The sequence below is a fragment of the Lynx rufus genome, unplaced genomic scaffold, assembly GCF_022079265.1.
Source record: "Lynx rufus isolate CCGP_SWC_20201006 ecotype Redwood Valley unplaced genomic scaffold, mLynRuf1.p SCAF_2, whole genome shotgun sequence".
Taxonomy (NCBI): domain Eukaryota; kingdom Metazoa; phylum Chordata; class Mammalia; order Carnivora; family Felidae; genus Lynx; species Lynx rufus.
Genome location: NW_025814834.1, coordinates 77,833,521 through 77,840,927, shown reverse-complemented (window position 1 = coordinate 77,840,927; position 7,407 = coordinate 77,833,521).

The window sequence follows — 7,407 nt, the reverse complement described above, 5'->3', positions numbered from 1 at the left end:
TAGGATGGGTAATTCTGCAGTTCAAAAATGTGAGAGTCTGGGGGAGCTCCTCTGTGCTCCTCTTGATTGTAAGATAGCTGTCACAACTCCAACATCATGTCCTAATATACCCAAACAGGGAGAGCAGGAGTTTCCCCTTGAATGTCTCTCCTTTTTAATCAAGGAGGAAAAAAGTTCCGCACAGTTTTCAATAAACTCTCTCTGGTATCTCTTTGAGTATATTACATCCTATACCTACCCCTGAACCAATTGTTGCCCAAAACTAAATATGGTTGGTTAGTCCAGAGAAGGGGGTAAATCGATCCTAGGCATATCTTTTTTTTTTTTTTTTCAACGTTTATTTATTTTTGGGACAGAGAGAGACAGAGCATGAACGGGGGAGGGGCAGAGAGAGAGGGAGACACAGAATCGGAAACAGGCTCCAGGCTCTGAGCCATCAGCCCAGAGCCTGACGCGGGGCTCGAACTCACGGACCGTGAGATCGTGACCTGGCTGAAGTCGGGCGCTTAACCGACTGCGCCACCCAGGCGCCCCGATCCTAGGCATATCTTAGCATAATTTGAGTTAGGTTAGAAGGGATGAAGGAGCAAATAGTAGTTTTGGAGACAGCCAACATTATGTCTTGCTCCTTTGCATTTTGCTTTCTCCACTGTTACAATGGATGACCCATCTCTATACCTGTTAAAGTTCAACCCCTCGATTTATGCATTGGACCCCATCTCCTCTTGCTTATTCAGGGATTTTTGTGTTTCAAATAACTTCTGTTTCCTTTGCATCAACAATCTCTCCCTTTCTAATCAGTTATTCCCATTCACATACAAATGTGCTATAATATTTCTTAGCTGAAAATTCCCCTTTTTGACCTGAAGACTCCCTCCAATTACATCAGAGAAAGAAAAAATATTTAAAATGTGTGTATAACTGTCTTCAGTTTTCCTTATTCTCTTTAGTCTGATTAAGTCATTGCTAATCTATGTTGCATTTTAAGAAATTTTATATAATAAAGTTATAATTATTGTGGTTTACCCTCACCACAAGTGCTCTGAATGTACTTCCTTAGGTTCTGTTTTGCTTGAATCTTTGTCATTGTACAATAGCATTCATTATTTCAATTAATACCAAGTAGAACAAGGAAGGCTAGGGAGTGAGAACCAAAGAAGAAGAAGAAGATAATGAGGCTGTGGAAAAGATCAGCAGAATGGAAAAGCATGCAAATAGATGGAGTCGAGGGAAGACCTTCTTATATGAGGGCCTGTCATGGCTGTTGCTTTTAGAGAGGGGTGATCCTTTATTAAATCAAGACAGAATACCATTTGCATTTTTGTGGACTCCAATTTGTCTAGTAAAATGCTTTGCTTATAAATAGGTACAAAATAGTTTCTTGTGAATTTTAATTTTTCACACAGCAGAGTACTTTCAGTAAGACTAACCAAGCATCACATGTGATTTGCATAATCACTTGCTGAATTAGGTTAGAAAAGAATTGATTATCTTTGTTTTACTACATGTTGATTTGGAGCCAGTATTTATCTTCTCTTACCCCTAACTCCATCATCAGTAAAATGGGTATAAGGGCCCTTATTAGTAAGGCTTTAGTGAGGATTGAATTAACTCAGCACCCAGCACATATCAAGCGTATTTGTGTTACCTGTTAATGTTATTATCATTATTATTTTAGTTTATAAGTTTATTTTGAGAGAGACAGAGAGTGAGTGGGGGAGGGGCAGAGAGACAGGGAGACAGAGAATCCCAAGCAGGCTCCACACTGTCAGTGCAGACAGAGCCTGACATGGGGCTTGAACTCACAAGCCGTGAGATCGTGACTTGATCTGAAATCATGAGTTGGACGCTCAACCACGAAGGTTGCCACCCAGGTGTCCCCATTGTGATTTTAAAGACAGGGAAGTTGTGGTTCATAAAGTTTGGAATTACCTAACTGCACAGTGATGAGTTCTTGACCAAAATCCTGGTCTTTTCATTTCAATTCAACGATGTTTCTACTTCTACTTCACCATCTTGTTGGATTCAGTGGGTGATTTAGACATAAATTTAATTCCAGACCAACTTTTATTTCCTTTAGGGGGACTGATATTTGTCTTCTTTCCTGACAATGAGAATTTAAAAAAACTGATTAGCTTTACCTCTGTTCACTGGCTGCTGAGAAACTGAATCAAATTTAAAGTGTAATCATAGCAATTATCTGTCTTTATTGCCTTTATCTTTATTGCCTTTATCCATGTCTTATTTGTATTCTGCTTTTTCCTGGTAATTACTTTTTACATATATTTTCTTATTAGCTGTTCTTCTGAATTTCTTAGAAGAATTACTCACCATTGTTGAACAAATAAATCGCCGCAACTACCATTGTTAGAAGTTGCAACGTAGAGCTGCCCATGTGAGAAGTAGATAAATTGCAAGCCAAAGCCCACAATTTGGAACTTCCACCCTTGTGGCTCTTTATTTAGGGCTCATAATTGAAACCACTATTTGTTTTCTCTGCCTGTGATGTCTTAATATATGCAGGACGATTCTTCCAATTGTCAGTTACACAAACCTCTTTTTGTTTCTCAGGCTCAGCTGCTCTGGGGAACAACAGTCTTTCTTTTGAAGTGCTCACACCAGGGTTCTTCAGAATTAACACTTGCCACAGAGTCTCTACATACTTTCAACTGCTATCTCCTTTTAAGTTAAGATATAATATACATATAGTAAAGTGTGTAAAGTCCATTACTCTTAATTGGGCAGTTTAACAATTATTTGCACATGTTTACATTATTTTAATCGCCGCCCTGATCAAGATATAGAACACTTCTAGGATTCTATCAGATTCCTTTGTTCCCCATCTTATGTACACCCCCACCTCCAACAAATAACCACTATTCTGGTTTCTATCATCATCAGTTAATTTCACCTGTTCTTGAACTTTCTCTAAATGAAATTATACAGCATGAACTCTTTTGTGTGTCTTTGTTTTTTTTTTCTACTCAATAAATCTATGAGTTTCATTCATCTTTTTTCTTGTACCTGTATTTGGTTGGTGTTGTTTTTCACTGTACCTGTAAATAGCTGTATTTTACTAATACAATAGATTATTTTTTATTGTTATGTCATATCTCATTGTATCAATATCCCTCAATGCATATATCCATTCTCCTTTTTTTATGTTTATTTATTTTGAGAGAGGGAGAGAGAGAGAGAAAGCACAAACAGGGGAAGAACTGAGGGAGAGAGAGAGAATCCAAGTAGGCTCCACACTGTCAGCACAGAGCCCAATGCGGGGCTCGAACTCACTGTGAGATCATGTCCTGAACCAAAATCCAGAGTGGGAAGTTTAACCGACCGAGCCACCCAGGCACCACTATGCACTCTCCTTTTGATGGGCATTTGAGTTGTATACAGTGTGTAGGACTGCCATTAGTAAACCACTTTGAACATTCTATATTGAGTGTAAACCTATCTACGTATTTATGTGATGCAAAAGAGGCAAAGTTATACAAACATAAGTTATTTTCGTTTCCTTCACTGCTGAGTTTTTCTTGCAAATCTCTCCAATTTTTTTTTGTAAAAATATGATAAAGATGGAAGTCTTGTAAAGAAGGAGAAATGAAACTAAAAGTCCCGAAATACCAGTGAGAAGTATAGGGTAAGAAAATCTCACTTACTATTATAAATGTTTCCCTATGCCATTTCTTTATAATCAAAAGCAATAATTTTAGTTTTTTACACCCCATTCTTACCCTATTTACTTTGCACCCAAAACATAATAGAGAGAAGGAAAGGCTTATTTCTCTGTGTCCATCTTTACAGATTATTTTCCTACCCAACCCTAATTTATATTCCTTTTCCTTTAATACTGTGCCCTATTTCTTTCCTTATCTGAGGTAGAGGCAAAGAAAACCCAGTGCTTTTTCTATTCTGATATTATCTGGAGCACACTGGCAATTTCTCTCTACATTTATATACTGCCTTCCCTGTGCACACAAAGTATTCCCTTTCTTATCTTATGTAAATGGTAATATCTTATAGGAATGTTGACTATAAAAGATCCTCCAGGTTTTCTGTATCCTTACAAATTTCCAAACCATTTTACATACAGACATACAGTTTTTGTGTTATCTTATTCACCAATATTGTTGATAGATTGAAATATATTAAAAATTTCAGAATGATTTTTCTCCCTTTATCTCATCTTTTTTTCTTTTTGTCTATATGCTTCATTTCTTATCAACTTTTTACAGAAATCTGAATTCTTATTGTGTCCATCATTGCATTATCATTTCTTACTTAGATTAGAGGCTGTGTATGAATTTTGAACTCTTATCTATTTTTTCAGGGGCTCAGAATCTAAGTATACACTTGTCTATTACAAATGAGCAGAATAATATTACTGAAGTAGAGGTAGGAAGGTGTGGATGAGTGTAACACATAGCTGACTTCTGGCTGTGTTTTTACACGGCCTTTCTTTGGGGTACACACACACCACCCCACCCCACCCCACTCGACCCCACCACACCCCATAACACCCCACCCACCACACCAAAAAAGGGAAAAAAGGGAAGGGGAAAGAGAGAGAGGGGGAAGGAGAGAGGAAGATTTTTTCCTCTTCTTCTAAGGCCACTAATCTCATCATTAAGGCCTCAACCTGATGACCTAATCTAACCTTAACTACCTCTCAAAAGAAATCTCCAAATACCATCACATTAAGGGGCAAGGCTTCAACATATGAATTTGGGGGGTGGGGTACAAGTTGTCAGTCTGTAATAGCCTCATTATGGTTTATAGGGGAAAACACACTTTATCTCATTTTCCCCCTAAAAGCAGAGGACCTGGAAGAAAGTTCCTATAGTAGTTAAGTATCAGAAAGAACCTCAAAGGCCATTTAGTCCACCTTTACCTAACCTGTGCATAGGGTATTGAATATCACCAGTGGCCTGAAATCTCAATCTGACACAAAACATTTTCTGATCATAAACACCTAGTGTTTCAGGTGTCCATAAATGTAGAACAAATAACCCCTCAATTTGAGGGCTTTTAACAACAATAATTTTCATTTCCCATAATTCTGTAGGTCAGGAGTTTGGGCAAGAATCAGCAAGGCTGTTCCTGTAATTTACATATGGTCAGCGGGGTCACTCATTCAGTTGCATTCATCTGGCAGCTGGGCTGGGCCTAAAGATTCAAGGTTGGCTTCCTGGCACTTTGGTCCTTCCTCATCAACTCTCTCTTTCATGTGGCGTCTCATCCTTCAGACTCTCTGTGGCCCTCTCTCCAGCAGGCTAATCTGTAACTCCTTGTAGCACGGCAGGTCCCTTTCATGAGCGAAGACAGAAGCTGCCAGGCATCTTAAAGTCTAGGCTCAGAACAGACACATCATTGCTTCTTCCGCATTTTATTTATTAAAACAAGTCACAAGCAGTCTGGCTGCAAGAGATGAAGTGGAGGGAAGCAGAAATAGACTTCATATCTTGATTTGAGGAGCCACGAAGTCTCATTGCCAAAGTTGTAGGACTGGAGATACTGCAGCCACCTTTGAAATCTCTTTACCGTGTCCAAAATGTAATAAAACTGGCCAGGACCACCTCTTCTCCCTTACTCTCTACCAATCAATGTCCCTGGTTGCTTTCATTTCCATGTTCTCTCCACACAGTTTCAAAGACCTTCTGACTCAGTCTTTATGAACGCTAATCTTGATCCCTAATTCTGGCCCAACTGAATTAAAAAAAAAATCAGTAGACTTTTTTTTTTTGAGCAGTTTTAGAGTCTTAACAAAAGTGAGTGGAAGGTACAGAAATTTCTCATATACTTCCTGCTCTCACTCATGCATGCCTTTCCCTATTATCAACATTCCCCATCAGAGTGCTCACTTTGTTATAATCGATGAAGCTGCCTTGAAATATTGTTATGTTTGGACCCAAAGTCCATTGTTTGCATTAAGGTTCACTCTTGGTGTTGTACATTCTATGTTAGGACAAATGTATATATATATATATATATATATATATATATATATATATATATATATACATATATACATATGTGTATATATATATGTGTGTGTGTGTGTTTGTGTGTGTATGTAGTATATCTACCATTATAGTATAAAATGGCCAAATTGAATTACTTAAATATATATTTTTTATTCTTTTCATAGTCTGAGGTAGAAAATTCAATGTCATAAAAGGGGATGGGGAAGAGTTGAACAGGGCTCTTCATATCACGTTAAGACACTTGTACTTGTCAGAAAGAGTCACCGCAGAGTGAACGAAAATCCAACTTCCTGTAAATATTAATTGTTCTTAGTTCTATATATAAGTGCTCTTTATGTACTAAAGACAGCTACCATGCTCCCACACAAGCTTTTGCCTGATGTTTGTGATACACACCCCGTCTTCTGTCACTGTTTCCAAATCCTTCTCTAGCCTGACAGTTCTCTTACATATAGGCTACATTTGGCTGATATATCTCTTAATGGGAACAGAGTTCATTTGGAGAGTCTGAGCAGTACAAAATAGATAGTGTTATCTATGTCCCAGTTCTGGGCACTATAAATCTATTGATACTGTTGTCTTCTATTGAGCTTGTGAAAAAACAAAATTGGGTTTTGTACACTCTTTCTGTTCACTCATCTTTCCCTCAACCTAGAGTTAGTACACCCATCTTGTTGTGTATACACCTGGTGTGTATAAACTTAGGTGAAGTGTCTGGGGACATTTGGGGAAACATTGAGAATTTACTTTCATCTCATTCCATTCAAGTAGAGCCTAACAACGAAGTTAAGGGATATATACATCTTCAAATAAACCTTCCAAATGAGAAAGTCATAATTTTTAATACCGCTAAGATGTACTTCTTCAGACTCATACTCTCCAAAGATGCAAATCCTGAATACTTTTAGTTAATAGCTGTAAGTGGGGTATGCAGGTCTGGTTAAGTAAAGTCAAAAACTCTGCATGTCTTAAATTAAGAATGTTTCCATTCTGAATATTTTTTGCCCTAAACATAATGGAGCATCAAGAAAAAATTTCTTCAAATAGTTACTTGTCATAAAATCCTAAGGCAAGATTTTGTTATAGGCCTCAACTCCTATTATTGTGTTCCATTAAAATGTGCTAAAGGTTTATTCTTTTATATTAAGAAAATACTTCACACCTGAGATTCTTTATTCTAATACCAACCTGAGTTTTTAAAGCCTACACAGTAGGATACGTTTATTTATTCAGTTAAAATATCAATTGATTCTTTCTATAAAATGACTATCCATGACAATTCGTCTATTTTCTTCATTCACTCATTCAGCCTGTGTGCTAGATGGAAAACATATACCAGTGAGCCAGTCAGGAAAGTTCCATGCTTCTGTAAAATTTACATTCTTATGGAAGAAAATAAATAAGTGAATGGATACATATG